A 19,212-nucleotide genomic window follows, 5' to 3' on the forward strand; every position below is an offset into this window, starting at 1 on the left:
ATTTTAAAAATCGGACATGTTGGCTGGATTCACAAGATGTGTACCTTTCATTTGCTGTATTGGACTTGTTAATGTGTGAAAGTTAAATATTTAAAAAAATATATCTTTTGAATTTCGCGCCCTGCACTTGAAGTGGCTGTTGTCATAAGTGTACCGACGTCGGGCTGCAGCCATAAGAAGTTAACCTGCATCTGCTTCTCGACTCCCAGCGTCTCCATTACAATACCTAAAGAGCTCCTAAAATTCTAAATCAAATAGCTAAACATATGCTAATTTCAACTTGAAAACATCATAGAATATGGATTGATGTAATATTGTGGTAATATTACCTCAGTGTTTGAAAAATGCACCAGAGACTAAACTGGAGGCTTGCTGTTGAAATGTGAATGCATCTGTAGCCATACAGCTGTTGTGCCTTTGAGGAGGCCCTCTTAACCTGGTTTGCGTCAGTAAATATCCAGCTGTATGAATGGGTAAATATGTTAAATGTGAGTGATTCACTATGGTTAAAAGGAAATAATTAGCAGCTTAGTAAATGCAAATCGTATTATTTCAATGTTTTCACAGCACGTTTGGGTGAAGCATGGGATGTTTAGGTGAAACGTAGTTACAAATTCTATGTGATGGTGGATGGTATTTTATAGTAATATTTTGACATTTCCACAACAGCGGAGTATCAGACACACTGTAGAAACTAGACTCCATCTCTGTGGAAAAGAGGGCACAATAATTTGCCATAGCAGTGAGAAACCCTGATGAGAAATCAGTTGATTCCATAAGTCACCAGACCCTCATATCTAACCAAGCCACCCAAGCAGACATGGAGAGTGACAACCTGTCCTACCTGTCCAAGGCTTTTCTCCCTATTGGAGGTAGAAAGAAGTGCATGAGCTTGAGGTGAGATGACAGTTCTGAGGCAGGATAAGGGGGTGCTGAGACAAACTGGCAACGGTCGAGAGCATCATGAGAGCGGTGGCTGACACCAGGGAGGAGCTACAGAAAGAGTTGTCAGTTGTCATAGAATTGCTTCAATACAAATACCACCATCCACACTCTAAGAGAACACAACCCCAACTACCACACCTGTCACGATCGTCTTTAGGTGAACGAGAGGACCAAGGCGCAACGTGATATAGATACATCCTCTTTTATTTGAGAAGATTAAACGAACACGAACACTAATACTAATACAAACTAAACAAAAAACGACCGTGAAGCTAACAAACGAAAGTGCATACACAAGCTACTAACGTCAAACATAGACAATTACCCACAACCTACCTAATGCCTATGGCTGCCTTAAATATGGCTCCCAATCAGAGACAACGATAGACAGCTGTCTCTGATTGAGAACCATTCCAGGCAACCATAGACTTACCTAAACACCTACACTGAACACAACCCCATGAACTCTACAAAAACTCCCTAGACAATACAACCACCCAAGACGAGACAAACACACACAACATCCCCCATGTCACACCCTGACCTAACTAAAATAATACAGAAAACAAAGATAACTAAGGCCAGGGCGTGACAACACCCTCACATCCCCTCATCAGCGGTAACATTGCTGCTCACTGTGACCCTCTGGAACTCATACAGACTCATACTGAGACACTTTGGAGAGAGGAAGACACTGAGAGGCCACCTGTGGTCCCCACCGCACTCCCTCCAAAGAACATCACAGACAAATGAAATCCAATTGTATTTGTAGACTAACAGTGAAATGCTTACTTACTCAATGTGTATTTAGTTATTGTGTTGTATATATATTTTTTTTTTTCTGTGCATTGTTGGGAAGAACAACTCAGAGAGAAAAAGATTGAAAAATATAAATACCACAAGGAATAAATACAGAAAGAGTAACTCACTTGGCTATATGTAAACAGTAGCAGCAGCATGTGATGAGTCAAAAGAGTTAGTGCAAAGAGGGTCAAAGTCTTATGACTTGGGGTTAGAAGCTGTTCTGCGTCCTGTTGGTTCCAGAATTGGTGCATCGGTACCACTTACCATGTGGTAGCAGAGAGAACAGTCGATGACTTGGGTGGCTGGAGTCTTTGACAATTTTTAGGGGCTTCCTCTGACACCGCCTGGTATAGAGGTCCTGGATGGCAGGGAGCTCGGCCCCAGTAATGTACTGGGCCATATGCACTACCCTCTAAAATGCCATACGGTCAGTTGCCAAGCAGTTGCCATACCAAGCGGTATTGCAGCCAGTTAAGATGCTTTCAATGGTGCAGCTGTGTAACTTTTGAGGATCGGGCGCATGCCAAGTCTTTTCAGCCTGCCTTCTTCACGACTGTGTTGGTGTGTGTGGACCACAACAGCAGCACACAGGCAGAGCACCCTATCCAGCTAACAAAAAACATTCCCACTACTTTCGAGAATGTTCGTTCCCATAGAGTCTCATTAGGTCATTATGTTTTTCTAGGGATGTTCCAGTGATGTGCAAGACTGACTGTTTCCCAAGAGACCATTCCCTTAATTCTTAGGGCTAGGGGGCAGTATCCTGAATTTCCGCCTGATGACGTGCCCAAAGTAAACTGCCTGTTACTCAGGCCCAGAAGCCAGGATATGCATATAATTGGTAGCATTGGATAGAAAACACTCTAAAGTTTCTAAAACTGTTAAAATAATGTCTGGGACTATAACAGAATTGATATGTCAGGCAAAAACCTGAAGAAAATCAGACCAGAATTTTCAGACCAGCTCCCAGGCTCTTATTATGGAAACCTATTGCTTTAACATATGTCCGTCACCCAAATTGCAATTCCTATGGCTTCTGGACCACCTGGACCAAATCAATCTTTCGGCACGTGAGGGAGAAGGCGCACACTTACAAATTTTACTTTCCTATTGAACATAGTACTTTCCGTGTGAAATATTATAGTTTATTACAATTTTAGACTACCTGAGGATTAAATAGGATTAAATAGAAACGTCGTTTGACTTGTTTGGATGAAGTTTACCGGTAGCTTTTTGGACTCCTTTGTCTGCATGTTGAACGAGTGGATTACTGAAATGGAAATCAAACAGACTTTTTGGGATATAAAGAAGGATTTTTATTTAACAAAACAACCATTCATGTTGTAGCTGGGACCTTTGGGATTGCAAATAGAGGAAGATATTCAAAGGTAAGTGATTTATTTAATTGCTATTTGTGATTTTGTGAAGCCTGTGCTGGTTGAAAGATATGTTGATGTGGGGCGCTGTCCTCAGATAATCGCATGGTATGCTTTTGCCATAAAGCCTTTTTGAAATCTGACAACGCAGTTGGATTAAAAAGAAGTTAAGCTTTTAAATGATATAAGACACTTGTATGTTCACGAATGTTTAATATTACAAATATTTATTTGAATTGCGCGCCGTCCAATTTCACCGGATGTTGTCGGCTTCTATCCCGCTAGCGGGACACCTAGCCGTTAATGTCAAACAGAATTTACCATGAACATGGTTACCATGTTCTCAGAATTTTCAATATTAATGTTCTAGACATGTTTCTTTGGAATGTTGCAAACATTTTCCAGAGTTCAGTATTCTGAGGGTTAAAAACAAAAAATGCTGTTTAGAGAACAGCAAAGGCAACAACTAAAAATTACCCCAAGTATTAATTGTCACCGCAATATTAGGTTTAAACGTCTGTAGAACTGCGTGTACAATGTAAACAACTACTCAACCTAATCATGAATTGACTAATTTAGGCTACTTGTGGAAAGGTGCATGCAGTGCAACATGAAATAATGAAATATAGATTCACAATACACACTAGTTTCAACAAGAATGACATCAAATGACGACATCAATGTGAAAGTAACTGGTGCATAAAACAGCTGACTTTGAATGCAAACTATGCCAGATAAATGCTACACATGCATTGAAATAAAAGGTATAGCCTTACATCAAAGGACGTACTTAGGCCTACAATCAACAAGGACACATGAAGACAAACAAGCTCAACCAAAGAATGACGAAAATCACGAAATACAAAAGAAACATCTATACATTCCTTTTTAAAGGCACAGCTGAATGGACAGTGCTTCGGCCTACAGGTTGGAATAGTGGAGCTCTGTAGAGGGGTTCTGAATGGACAGCGCCTCTGACTAGTAGCCAGCTATATAAGTATTTTGTTCGTGGGCAGTTAGACATTTTTGGGGCAGAGTTAGATAGCCTACAATGCGTACAGTGCTTTCGGAAAGTATTAAGACCCCTTCACTTTTTCCACATTTTGTTACGTTACAGCCCTATTCTAAAATTGATTAAATGGTTATTTGTCCTCATAAATCTACACACAATACCCCATAATGACAAAGCAAAAACAGGTTTTTGCAAATTCATAAAACATATAAAACAGAAATATCACATTTACATAAGTATTCAGACCCTTTACTCAGTACTTTGTTGAAGCACCTTTGACAGTGATTACAGCTTTGTGTCTTCTTGGGTATGATGCTACAAGATTGGCACACCTGTATTTGGGGAGTTTCTCCCATTTTTCTCTGCAGGTCCTCTGCACAGCTATTTTCAGGTCTCTCCAGAGATTTTAGATCGAGTTCAAGCCCGGGCTCTGGCTGGGCCACTCAAGGACATTCAGAGATTCGATCCTGACTAGTCTCCCAGTCCCTGCCGCTGAAAAACATCCTTTCTGCATGATGCTGCAAACACCATGCTTCACTGTGGGGATAGTGCCAGGTTTCCTCCAGTCGTGACTCTTGGCATTCAGGCCAAAGATTCAATCTTGGTTTCATCAGACCTGAGAATCTTGTTTCTCATGGTTTGAGAGTCTTTAGGTGCCTTTTGGCAAACTCCAAGTGGGCGATCATGTGGTTTTCACTGAGGAGTGGCTTCCGTCTGGCCACTCTTAAGGCCTGTTTGGTGGTGCTGCTGAGATGGTTGTCCTTCTGGAAGATTCTCCATCTCCACAGAGGAACTCTAGAGCTCTGTCAGAGTGACCATCAGGTTCTTAGTCATCTTCCTGACCAAGGCCCTTCTCTCCCGATTGCTCAGTTTTGCTGGGCGGCCAGCTCTAGGAAGAGTCTTGGTGGTTCCAAACTTCTTCCATTAAGAATGATGGAGGCCACTGTGTTCTTGGGGACCGTCAATGCTGCAGACATTTTTTGGTACCCCTTTCCCAGATCTGTGCCTCAACACAGTCCTGTCTCGGAGCTCTACAGACAATTCCTTCAACCTCATGGCTTGGTTTTTGCTCTGACATGCACTGTCAACTGTGGGACCTATTAGACAGGTGTGTGCATTTCCAAATCCTGTCCTATCAAGTTGTAGAAACATCTCAAGGATGATCAATGGAAACAGGATGCACCTGAGACTAAATGTTGAGTATTATAGCAAAGGGTCTGAATACTTATGTAAATAAGGTATTACTATGTAACATTTTTTTATTAAATTTCTAAAAAACCTGTATTCGCTTTGTCATTATGGGGTATTGTGTGTAGATTGATGAGAAAAAAAATATTTCATCCAATTTAGAATAAGACTGTAATGTAACAAAATATGGAAAAAGTCAAGTGGTCTGAATACTTTCCGAATGCACTATATATGAAAATCATAACTTGCACGCAGATCTTTAGAAATGGTAGTTTCAATTTTAAACTGGCACTCCATTATGAAAAAGGTTGCTGAACTCCTGCTATAGGCTATATGAAGCCACCCTTGTGGAACGTGCATAAGTGTACTGTGTCAGTGTCCTTGTCTCCTGTGCTTCCCACCAACATTGTCTCGTGCGCTCAGGCCAGCTTGTCTCGTGTCTGATATTATGGTTGCCTACGCAGTAGTTGCACTCTCTGGTGATTATATACATATATACCACACTATAGCTACATAACTTAGCAATATTTAATTACGTTTTGCCAGCAATATTGATCTGTAAGAATTCCTCATTTTAATTCCTCATTTTAATCAATACGTAACCACACAGCACATTAAAAACAGTCACACACAGTGACAAGATTAATACGTTAGTTTCTTTGTTTGTTAGGTCCACCTTTTATTCCAATTAGCTCATCTTTTCTTGTATATATATATTTTTTTTATATTGAAGTTTTACAAAATGTACATCGTTGTAAGTACAAAGATTTGACCATATCCCAACCACCTTTCCTCCACACAACACCCCCCAGTCCCTTCCCTACCTCAGTCCACCCACGTCGATTCCCAAGCACTCACCCCATATACCCAACCCACCCCACACCCTCCTTCAGGTCCCAGAGATAACATCAAGTGTTGTTTTGTTAGATCAAATCCTTTTTCGTATCCTGAAAGGTTCATATAGCATGCACGAATCGATTTTGTATACACAGAGGAATCTGTGAAATCTCACCCTAAACGTTGTTTTCAACCAGTCAAATCGCATTCGTATGTATTCCTAAGAGATCCTAGAACGTAACGAGACTTCACTATATCATTAGGGGTGTAGTATATCCTATAGGTCACCATATTTGGTCAGAGAGCGACGCCTTCATGGCAGGCCGATGACGCGGACGGTCTTCACTTGAACGACTCTACCTTTGTCAAATAAGCCCAATTGGGGTCAAACAAAGCTGGCTAGATAGCCAATGAGCTGGGCTTTACGGGAGTATCTGGTAAACCATGTATCTGTCGTAAAATGTAGCTACTAACCTTGTACAACAGCATACCTTTTCATTTTGGACAAAAATTATAAGAATATTCAGAGTTATGAAAACTGGTTGTTTTGCAAATGTTGAACTTATAATATGGCTACTAATACTGGACAGCTAAATCAAAGTCCAAGTATACAGATTTGATGATATTCTTGCAGAAAAAATGTAATATGAAATGCATGTGTCTCTTTCACAATTTGCCCAAATGTACCTGGGTGACTTCACACTAAATGTCGTGTAGCTCGCTCATACTTCAAGTTACCCATCTGAAAACTTTGCACATGCCCTGCTGCCATCTTGTGGACACTATTGGAATTACAACCAGCGTGATGGCTGGAACAGGGACCTTTCTGCTACATTCAAAGATGATGGTAGAAAAAAACTGGGTTTTTTTTTCTTTGTATTTTCTTTTACCAGATCTATTGTTATATTCTCCTACATTCAATTCCCATTTCCACAAACTTCAAAGTGTTTCCTTTTAAATGGTACCAATAATATGCATATCCTTGCTTCAGTGCCTGAGCTACAGGCAGTTAGATTTGGGTATGTCAGTTAGCCCCCTTTTTTAAAAATGTATTTTATCTTAACCAACAATGCAGTTAAAACATTTTAAGTAAGAGATAAGAATAACAAATAAATTAAGAGCAGCAGTAAAATAACAATAGTGGGGCTATATACAGGGGGTACCGGTACAGATTCAATGTGCGGGGGCACCGATGTCAAGGTAATTTGTATTTTTTTATTTTACCAGGCAAGTGGGTTAAGAACAAATTCTTAATTACAATAACTCACTGTTCCTAGGCTGTCAACTGCCTTGTTCAGGGGCAGAACAACAGATTTTTACCTTGTCAACTCGGGGATTCGATCTCGCAACCTTTCGTTTACAGGCCCAAGACTCTAACCACTAGGCTACCTGCCACCCCCAATTGAGGTAATATGTACATGTAGGTAGAGTTATTAAAGTAACTATGCATAGATAATAACAGAGTAGCAGCATCCTAGATGGGGAGGGTAGAATCTGTTTAGAAGCCTCTTGGACCTAGACTTGGTGCTCCGGTTACCACTTGCCATGAGTAGTAGAGATAACAGTCTATCACTAGAGTGTCTGGAGTCTTTGACAATTTTTAGGGCCTTCGTCTGACACCGCCTGGTATAGAGGTCCTGGATGGCAGGAACCTTGGCCCCGGTGATGTACTGGGCCGTACGCACTACACTCTATAATGCCTTGCGGTCAGAGGCCAAGCAGTTGCCGTACCAGGCAATGATGCAACCCGTCAGGATGCTCTCGATGGTGCAACTGTAAAACCTTTTTGGGGATCTGAGGACCCATGCCAAAATCTTTTTCAGTCTCCTGAGGGGGAATAGGTTCTTTCCCTCTTCACGACTGTCTTGGTGTGCTTGGACCATGTTAATTTGTTTGGTGATGTGGACACCAAGGAACTTGAAGCTCTCAACCTTGCTCCACTGCAGCCCCGTCGATGAGAATGGGGGGGTGCTCGGTCCTCCTTTTCCTGTAGTCCAACAATCTTCTCCCTTGTCTTGATCACGTTGAGGGAGAGGTTGTTGTCCTGGCACCACACGGTCAGGTCTCTGACCTCCTCCCTATAGGATGTCTCATCGTGTGGTCGGTGATCAGGTCTACCACTGTTGTGTCATTGGCAAACTTAATGATGGTGTTGGAGTCGTACCTGGCCGTGCAGTCATAAGTGAACAGGGAGTACAGGAGGGGACTGAGCACGCAGCCCTGAGGGGCCCCCGTGTTGAGGATCAGTGTGGCGGATGTGTGGTAACAACACATACCCTTACCACCTGGGGGTGGCCCATCAGGAAGTCCATGATCCAGTTGCAGAGGGAGGTGTTTAGTCCCAGGGTCCTCAGCTTAGTGATGAGCTTTGAGGACACTATGGTGTTGAACGCTGAGCTGTAGCCAATGAACAGCATTCTCACATAGGTATTCCTTTTGTCCAGGTGAGAAAGGGCAGTGTGGATTGCAATAGAGATTGCATCATCTGTGGATCTATTGGTGCGGTATGCAAATTGGAGTGGGTCTAGGGTTTCTGGGATAATGGTGTTGATGTGAGCCATGACCAGTTTTTCAAAGCAATTCATGGCTACGGACGTGAGTGCTATGTGTCGGTAGTCATTTAGGCAGGTTACCTTAGTGTTCTTGGGCACAGGGACTATGGTGGTCTGCTTGAAACATGTTGGTGTTACAGACTCAGTCAGGGAGAGGTTGAAAATGTCAGTGAAGACCCATGCCAGTTGGTCAGCACATGCTCGGAGTATACGTCCTGGTAATCCCATCTGGCACTGCGGCCTTGTGAATGTTGACCTGTTTAAAGGTCTAGCTCACATCGGCTGCAGAGAGTGTGATCACACAGTTGTCCGGAACTCTCATGCATGTTTCAGTGTTGCTTGCCTCGACGCGAGCATAGAAGTTATTTAGCTCGTCTGGTAGGCTTGTCTCACTGGGCAGCTCTCGGCTGTGCTTCCCTTTGTAGTCTGTAATAGTTTGCAAGCCCTGCCACTTTATATAATGTTTTCATACCCTACATTACTCATCTCATATGTATATACTGTACTCTATACCATCTACTGCATCTTGCCTATGCCGTTCGGCCATCACTCATTCATATATTTTTATGTACATATCCATATTAATTCCTTTACACTTGTGTGTGTATAAGGTAGTTGTTGTGAAATTGTTAGGTTAGATTACTTGTTAGATGTTACTGCATGGTCGGAACTAGAAGCACAAGTATTTCGCTACACTCGCATTACCATCTGCTAACCATGTGTATGTGACAAATATAATTTGATTTGATTTGACATCCGATGAGCGTTGGAGCCAGTGTAGGATTCGATCTTAGTCCTGTATTGACACTTGCCTGTGATGGTTCGTCGGAGGTGATATTGGGATTTCTTATAAGCTTCCGGGTTAGAGTCCTGCTCCTTGAAAGCGGTAGCTCTAGCCTTTAGCTCAGTGCAAATGTTGCCTATAATCCATGGCTTCTGGTTGGGGTATGTACATAGTCACTGAGGGACGATGTCACGATTCACATATTGTTGAAGCCAGTGACTGATGTGGTGTACTCCTCAATCCCGGATCATATTCCAGTCTGTGCTAGCAAAACTATGCTGTAGTTTAGCATCTGCTTCATCTGACCATTTTTTTACACACCGAGTCACTGGTGCTTCCCTGCTTGAATTTTTGCTTGTAAGCAGGAATCAGGAAGATATAATGAAGCGGTCAGATTTTGCCAAATGCAGGGCGAGTTTTTAAAAACATTTTATTCCCTCTGGTTGCACATTTAACATGCTGATAGAATTAGGTAAAACTGATTTAAGTTTTCCTGCGTTAATTAATGTCCCCGCCACTAGGAGCGCCGCCTCTGGATGTGCGTTTTCCTGTTTGCTTATGGTGGTATACAGCTCATTGAGTGCTGTTTTAGTGTAGACAGCTATGAAAAATACAGATGAAAACTCTCTAGGTAAATAGTGTGATCTACAGCTTATCATGAGATACTCTACCTCAGACGAGCAAAACCTGAGACTTCCTTAGATATCGTGCACCAGCTGTTGTTTACAAATATGCATAGGACGCCGCCCCGTGTATTACCAGAGGCTGCTGTTCTGTCCCTGCCGATAGTGTATAACCCGCCAGCTGTATGTTATTAATGTCGTCGTTCAGCCACAACACGGTGAAACATAAAATATTACAATTTTTAATGTCCCGTTGGTAGGATATACGTCCTTTTAATTTGTCAAATTCATTTTCCAGCGATTGAACGTTAGCTAGCAGTACGGAGTACAAAGGCAGATTAGCCACTCGTCGCCTGATCAAGCTGATATCTCAAAGTGCCTGTAGAGAAACCCTAGCCTAAAACCCCAAACAGCAGGCAATTGCAGGTGTAGAAGCACGGTGGCTAGGAAAACTCCCTAGAAAGGCTTAAAACCTAGGAAGAAACCTAGAGAGGAACCAGGATATGAGGGGTGGCCAGTCCTCTTCTGGCTGTGCCGGGTGGAGATTATAACAGAACATGGCCAAGATGTTCTATTGTTCATAAATGACCAGCATGGTCAAATAATAATAATCACAGTGGTTGTCAAGGGTGCAACAAGTCCAGCACCTCAGGAGTAAATGTCAGTTGGCTTTTCATAGCCAATCATTAAGAGTATCTCTACCGCTCCTGCTGTCTCTGGAGAGTTGAAAACAGCAGGCCTGGGACAGGTAGCACGTCCGGTGAACAGGTCAGGGTTCCATAGCCGCAGGCAGAACAGTTGAAACTGGAGCAGCAGCACGGCCAGGTGGACTGGGGACAGCAAGGAGTCATCATGCCAGGTAGTCCTGAGGCCTGGTCCTAGGGCTCAGGTCCTCCTAAGAGAGAGAAAGAAAGAAAGAGAGAAAGAGAGAATTAGAGAGAGCATACCTTAAATTCACACAGGACACCGGATAAGACAGGAGAAATACTCCAGATATAACAGACTGACCCTAGGCCCCCGACACATAAACTACTGCAGCATAAATACTGGAGGCTGAGACAGGAGGGGTCGGGGGACACTGTGGCCCCATCCGATGATACCCCCGGACAGGGGCAAACAGGCAGGATATAACCCCACCCCCTTTGCCAAAGCACTGCCCTCCACACAACTAGAGGGATATCTTCAACCACCAACTTACCATCCTGAGACGAGGCCGAGTATATCCCACAATGATCTCCGCCACGGCGCCAACCCAGACAGGAAGATCACGTAGATCCTCACAGGCACCCTGATCTCTTTCCACAAAATCTCAGTTTTCTTCTCCAGCGAATGACGGGGATGAGGGCCTAGTTCGGGTGTTAGGAGTATATCTTTCCCGTCCAACTCATTAAGAAAAAACTCTTCGACTCCGGGATGCTGACCTTCTAGGCAGAGTTCCTCTGTCCAGTGTCTGTGTTCTTTTGCCCATCTTAATCTTTTGTTTTAGAACCCCCTCTAGGCAGAGTTGCAAAGAAAAAGCCATATCTCAGACTGGCCTATAAAAACAAAAGATTAAGACTGTCACGCCCTGCCTTAGTTATCTTTGTTTTCTTTATTATTTTAGTTAGGTCAGGGTGTGACATGGGGGATGTTTGTGTGTTTTTGTCTCGTCTAGGGTGTTTGTATTGTCTAGGGGGTGTTTGTAGAGTTCATGGGGTTGTGTTCATTGTAGGTGTTTATGTAAGTCTATGATTACCTGGATTGGTTCTCAATTAGAGACAGCTGTCTATCGTTGTCTCTGATTGGGAGCCATATTTAGGCAGCCATAGTCGTTAGGTAGGTTGTGGGTGATTGTCTATGTGGAAGTTGACAGTGTCTGCACTTATTGTTTGTATAGCTTCACGTTCGTCTGTTTGTTGTTTTGATTAGTTTGTATAGTGTTCGTTTCGTTTTCATTAAAGAAGAATGTATTGTTATCACGCTGCGCCTTGGTCCTCCTCACTTAAATGTTACGACGAACGTGACAAAGACTGGCAAAAGAACACAGACACTGGACAGAGGAACTCTGCCTAGAAGGCCAGCATCCCAGAGTCGAATAGTTTTTCTTAAATTAGTTGGACGGGAAAGATATACTCCTGTTCCCGGAGTCGCCTCGTCACTGTTGACGTTGAGACGGGTGTTTTGCGGGTACTATTAAATGAAGCTGTCAGTTGAGGACTTGTGAGGCGTCTGTTTCTCAAACTAGAATTACACCTGGACTCCTATCTGAAAGTATTGCCTTTCTCTAGCCTTTCAAAGATGATGAACAAAAAAATAAATAGAAAACGCATTGTTTTTTTGTTTGTATTATCTTCTAGCAGATCTAATGTGTTATATTCTCCTACATTAATTTCACATTTCCACAAACTTCAAAGTGTTTCCTTTCAATGGTATCAATAATATGCATATCCTTGCTTCAGGTCCTGAGCTACAGGCTGTCATTTTAGGCAATTAAAACAAAAAGGGTCTGATCCTTAATTAAGCCAATTATATTACTGTTGCCTGCCGTTTTAGTTTAATGTGATGGCAATGACATTTGTTTTGGATGATTATTAGGTGGAGGTCGCTAGCTAAATTATCTTCAACCTAGCTTAGATTTTAGCTAGCTAGCTGCTCTGTAAGCTAGGTTAACTTGCTAGAAAGTTAGAGAAACAAGTTGTGGTAAAAGTCACTAAACTAAACATGTTTTATTATCAACTGAAACAATATGTTTCTCCTGTCGTGAATGAAAAGGTCATATTTTCCCTAAGTAAATATGATAAACGAGAGACTAGGCTCTCTTCCATCTTGTCTTGGGTTGTGAAACTCTCCCTTTGGTCTCTGTCCAGTAGAGGAACAAGATTGCTTGAAGATTACATACAGTATGGTGTAAGGAAATGCATCACGATGTGTACGGGGCATAATTATTTACGTACAGGTAACTGCCAAAATAAAGGAAACACCAACATAGTCTCAATAGGGCGTTGGGTGACCACGAGCCATCAGAACAGCTTCAATATGCCTTGGCATAGATTCTACAAGTGTCTGGAACTATTTTGGAGGGATGTGACACCATTCTTCCACAAGAAATTTCATAATTTGGTGTTTTGTTGATGGTGGTGGAAAACACTGTCTCAAATGTCACTCCAGAATCTCCCATAAGTGTTCATTTGAGTTCCTTGCTCAGAACATGAGAACATATGAAAGCTGGTGGTTCCTTTTAACATGAGTCTTCAATATTCCCAGTTAAGACATTTTAGTTTAATTGACATATGCGCTATTGTTGATGTTGCTTTATCTGATCACCACTGTGTATTTAAAAAAACGTTTTGCCCTTAGCACAGTGTAATACTGAACGCATTATTAAGAAACGCTATCTTACCTCTGAAGTTGCTACAGATTTTATTGAGTGTATGAACAGTACTCCACCACCTATTCTGCCTTCTTCATGTGAGGATTTAGTTGATAACTTTAATAGCAAACTAAGGGCAACTATTGATGTCATAGCTCCAGTAAAGTTGAAAAGGCCACATCCAAATGGAGAGCCCCTTGGATGAGTGAGGAAACTAATCAGTTAAAGAGAAATTGCAAATGCAGAGCAGAAGTGGAGAAAGTCAAAGTTGCAGGTTCATTATGATATTCTGAGAGAGCAACTTGGCATATAGAACAAGGCAATTAGAAATGCCAGACGGACACATTTTTCTGTCTTGATCACTATTAATCAGTATAACTTAAGAGGGCTCTTCTCTACCATTGATGACCTGATAAATTCTACCCCGCAAACCAATGTGAATTTGCGGCATATTTCAGAAATAAGATAACCAACATTAGGCTAGGTATCAGTCAAGCAAGAACTGATGAGAAGTTTGATATGTGCCCACGCAACGGCACTATGGATGTATTTTCCTTGGTTGACACAGATATGCTCAGGAAAAGGATATCACAATTTAAGCCTTCTACCTGCCTTCTCGAACCTAACACTCTCTTCAAAACTGTTTTTAATTGCATATCTGAAGAAGTGCAATCTGTTGTTAATCAATCCCTGTTTACAGGCCAACACAGATACCAAACAGCTCTCTGTCCTTGTACTCTCAGATTTAAGTGCTGCATTCAACACTGTTGACCATGATGTCCTTTTGGACTGACTGGAGAGTTGGGTTGGCCTCTCCGGTCCAGTTCTAAATTGGTTTAGGACCTATTTAACCAGTCAAGAGTTTTCTGTTACCCTTGGTGACCATAACTTAGAGAAAATACATAACACATGTGGCGTTCCACAAGGTATGATTTTGGGTCCGGTACTGTTCAGTTTTTATATATGTTACCTCTTGGCAGCATTATCAGAAAGCCCAGCATTGATTTTCACTGCTACGCAGACGATACACGACTTTACATTTCTGTGTCACCAGAGGATTTTAGCTCCACGGATAAATTATTAGACTGTATTAGTGATTTAAATACTTTGATGGCTCACAACTTCCTCGAGCTAAATCAAGACAAGACCGAGGTACTTATTGTTGGAGCCAAAGCACAGAGAGAATCAAGCAGCATATTTTAATTCACAGGCAATAAAGATAAAACACCAGGTAAAAAAACCCTAGGTGTTATTTTAGATTCTGAACAAAATTTCAAGTCACATATTAGAAATGTGACCAAAATAGCTTTTTACCACCTGAGGAACATTGCCAAGAGCCGGCCATTTCTCTCTCAGGCTGATACAGAGACTTTATTACTGCAGGTAGCCTAGTGGTTAGAGCATTGGGCCACACACACTGAATGACATTCAAGGTCAAGTTGTCACATTTATGTGTGTTATTGCCAATAAGCCTGCTGTATTTAGCGTAACACAGTTTTTCTTGTCTCAGACACATGAATGTTATGTTGTCTGTCTGTGTTCTGTTCTGTCCCTAGTCTGCCCCACAGCGTCAAGGTGAGCCTGTCTCTGTTGGGGCCGGGCCGGGTGGGTGGTGGAGGCTCTCCCAACTCCAAGGTGGGCTACTGCGGTGGTGGAGGGGTGCCTGTGGAGGACATGCAGGCCCTGGCCATTACCTCCCTGCCGGGTGCAGACGTAGCAAAACACTACGAGCACATCCGCGAGCTGGGCAAGGGCACCTATGGCAAGGTGGACCTGGTGGCACACCGCACACAGGGTGAGTCAGAGGGCATGGGTGTGGTGAAGGGACATTGTTGGCGGCAAAAGTTTCCATAGAGTTTACATGTCAATGAAAAAGGACACTAAAGTGTCAGTGCATTGTGAGGTCAAAGGCCACCATAGTGTAAGATGTCAGGGTGAAAGGGCTCTTCAGGTTGAAAGTTAATTACAAGGTTACATGCCATTAAGCTGAAGAGGGCATTCGACTAGGTAAAAGTGAAGGCCTTAATGCTCAAATCAGTTTTGTTTTTCAAATCCATTTTGGACTACTGATTGTCCAAACAGCAAGTTACAAGTGACCAAATCGGATTTGTGTGTGTTCAGACCGCAGTCATTTTCTGAGAAGGCTTCCATAGTTGTCATAGTAATGACGAGTATGTGTGCAGTGGTGTAGGCTGATTGGTGGTGGTGCTCATGCACCTCTTACGTCACTCAGAAGTTATGTAGCAAGCTAAGGTGACAATGCCTGCCATGGACGTTTCCCAGTTGCTTTGAATGTTCAAAATCATAGGGTAAGAACACTTTCAACGCCTCAAAGGATGATGATCCAACTTTCAAAATAAGTCCATTTTGGCTAGCCTAAACAGTCAACTAGGCAGCTAAGTAGCTGTTTAGCTTTCTAGCACGTTCTAGCACGTTCAGTTTTTAAAAAACAATTAACAAGTCAGTTATCTACCACATGTTCTTGTCAAACTGTCACAGAGTAGCTAGCAAACGTCAAGATATGCCAAATAAGAGTCTAAAAACCACTTGAGGGCAAATAAATCAGATTTGACCATTCAGTCACATGGCCAGGAATCAGATTTCTGACTTCAAACCACCTACGAAGGTGGTTTGAAATGTGGCTTGAAATATCCGATTCCATGTGCTTTTTGGCTGTTCAGACTGCAGAATAAAATAAAAACAATAACAGATTCGAATCGTATCAGATACACAGAATCATCAGATAGAACAGGCATATTTAGTTCAATTCACTTAATACATGTCAGTTAAGTTCATATTGCCTTGCCTAAGATATTTCTCTGATACTGTACAGCGAGGTTATAATAATAAACTGAAACTAAAAGTAATCATGAAAAAACTATTTAGTAAACTGAAATAAAATAATTAACAAACCAGTTTGAAAAACTAAAACAATACTGAAACTATTTAAAATAACATTTTAGTTTTTCTTCTAAGCTTTGGGGAAAAAAATCTAATGGGGTTTTCAAGCTACTGAATCTGACGGGTAAATGCTGCCAGGAGATACCAATGTTTCAAATAGGTCTAGTTTGTATCCCTATTAGTCTCTCTAGAAAGACCGGTTATAATACTTCAAGGTCTGGGATATCCGAGATGACATCACTATCACTAGAAAAAATCGTTAGGTTGCTAACTTGATTCTTCTTATATGTCCTACTGAGGTGAAAAAGCATTGGATTGGTGTAAATATGGGCGAGAGAGAGTTTCCTTCCACAATATTTTTTTTGCACCAGTTTCAGCACTGTTCCTTTTAAATCCTAGTCACATTGATATTTATTTGATCATTTAAAGAGCCAATCAGCAGTAGAAAAATAACAAAGCATTTTCCCCGCCACAAGCTGAGGGATGGCTCTGGAGAAATGTAACCACTTTTAAATTCATAGGCAGCGCTATGGAAACAAGAACTGACCATCCATGATATCAAAATTCTATTTTTAACCATGCTTTAAGGCTTTACAGTGTTTGTTTACATTTACTTTGTTTATAAACATTGAAGTAAAACAAGCTTATATTTTGGGTTCTGATGGGGAATAACAGTTTAACTAAGCTCATGAGGCATTTATACATTATATTATTCAAGAATCAATATCATTAATTTAAGTAAAAAATGTATGAAGCAACTGCTGATTGCCCCTTTAAACCTAACCCAACCTATGACCTGATCTATCACCTTATGTATTGCTGCCCCCTGGAAAAAACACACACACAAAACTATACAACACAAATGGCTCCTAGCCTGGCTCACGTATACTTTCTGTCTCTAACACTAAAACTGTAACGTAATAATATAAAAATGAAATAATAATTACTTTATACAACTGAAACATGTCTAAAAACGAATTGAAACTAAACTGAATTCCAAATACAAGTCCCAACACTAATAGAAATAAAAACTCATATTAAAAAAAACGATAATAATCTTGCTATACAGAATGTTGATACAGTATGTGAGTTGTTGTAATGATATTAACTCAGGTGTGTGCTTGCTTCTGTGTGCGTGCATGGGCATGGTGATCAAAAATAATTGCATGATATGTCTTTTGTAACATAGGTCTGTGATCACTTTTTTTAAAGGGGGTAGATCAGCTTTAATATTGCAGATTGTAGCTTCCATCAACGTAATTGTCAGCATCCCTTCCAATCCGCCATTTTTTTTTTGTGTTATCTTCTGTCTATCTTCTGAAATGTTGCCAAACACATTTCCCTATTGGACATTAAAGTATTCATTCATTAATTCTGTCCATCACTGTGTGTACATATCAGGCACCAAAATGGCTCTGAAGTTTGTGACCAAGAGCAAGACGAAGCTGAAGAGCTTCCTGAGGGAGTACAGCCTGACGGGAACACTGAGCTGCAGCCCATTTATCATCAAAGTCCTGGACGTACTCTTCGAGACCGAGGATAGCTACGTCTTTGGACAGGAGTATGCCCCCGCTGGAGACCTGTTCGACATCATTCCTCCCCAGGTACTGTACTGGCACTGGATCGTACTTATCTCCACACCAATCACTGTTCTCCCACACCCAAGCCAATCAAGCACAGTGTTTCAAAGCGTTGTGGTTCTGGGATTGGAGCCTTAGTGTACTGTAGGGCTCTCGTTTAATTTCAGTGGAGGGACTGGTACCCAGACTCAAAGGTTCTTATTCCAGGTTGTTAAAGATGAGTGCAATATAACGCTTAACAAGAGCCTCTTTGTCCCACTTTAGTCCCTCTACACCTCTTCTATTTCTTTCTCATTTCATTTCATTTATTGTACTTCGTTTTCCTCCCCTACTGTAAAATGTAAAACTAACACCATTTTCTCTTTCTTCACTCCTTCCTCCTCTCCTCCCTGTAGGTGGGTCTTCCGGAGGAGATGGTGAAGCGCTGTATGCAGCAGCTGGGTCTGGCTCTGGACTTCATGCACAGCAAGAACCTGGTTCACCGTGACGTCAAGCCCGAAAACGTGCTCCTCTTCGACCGCGAGTGCCGACGCGTCAAGCTGGCTGACTTCGGCATGACGCGGAGAGTGGGCTGCCGGGTGAAGCGCGTGAGTGGCACCATCCCGTACACGGCGCCGGAGGTGTGCCGCGCCAGTCGTGCCGAAGGCTTCCTGGTGACCACCAGTCTGGACATCTGGGCGTTCGGAGTGCTTGTCTTCTGCATGCTGACCGGTAACTTCCCCTGGGAGGCAGCGCTGCCTACTGACGCATTCTATGAGGAGTTCCGGCGCTGGCAGCGGGCGGGTGTCCCACGGCGGCCTACCCATCCCAGTGGCCCGCTTCACTGACGACGCCCTGCGCATGTTCAAGCGGCTGCTAGCTGCCGAACCTGAGAAGCGATGCGGCGTGAAGGACGTCTTCTGCTTTGTCAAGTACGAGCTGGTCAGCGAGCTCCGACGCCGTGCCTCCTGCCGAGCCAAGCGAGGCGAGAGGTCCAGTTCATCTGGTGTATGCCCTGCAGGCTGCACCTCAACCTCTTTGTCCTCCTCCTCATTGCGTTCCCACAGACACCCAGAGCCCTCCACTCCCCCAGGAACGACCTCCCTCTTGCGCCCAGCGCCCCTGAAGAGGAGCATCCTCTCTGACCCCACTCCCCTCAGGAGGAGTCTCCTGGCCAGCACCACTCTTCTCTGGGTCGAGAGAAGACCAAGGGCCAGATGGTGATGGCTACTGCCATAGAGATCTGTGTCTGACAGAGACTGGATGAGCAGCGGTATCTGTG

The 19,212-nt window shown here is 42.6% G+C and overlaps 1 pseudogene; it reads left to right on the plus strand.

Annotated features, from left to right (window-relative positions):
- The first annotated feature begins 820 nt into the window (after positions 1-820).
- On the plus strand, positions 821-19,183 carry LOC120060837 (annotated as a pseudogene).
- Positions 19,184-19,212: the final 29 nt, after the last annotated feature.

The sequence above is a fragment of the Salvelinus namaycush genome, chromosome 16 (assembly GCF_016432855.1).
Source record: "Salvelinus namaycush isolate Seneca chromosome 16, SaNama_1.0, whole genome shotgun sequence".
Lineage (NCBI taxonomy): Eukaryota > Metazoa > Chordata > Actinopteri > Salmoniformes > Salmonidae > Salvelinus > Salvelinus namaycush.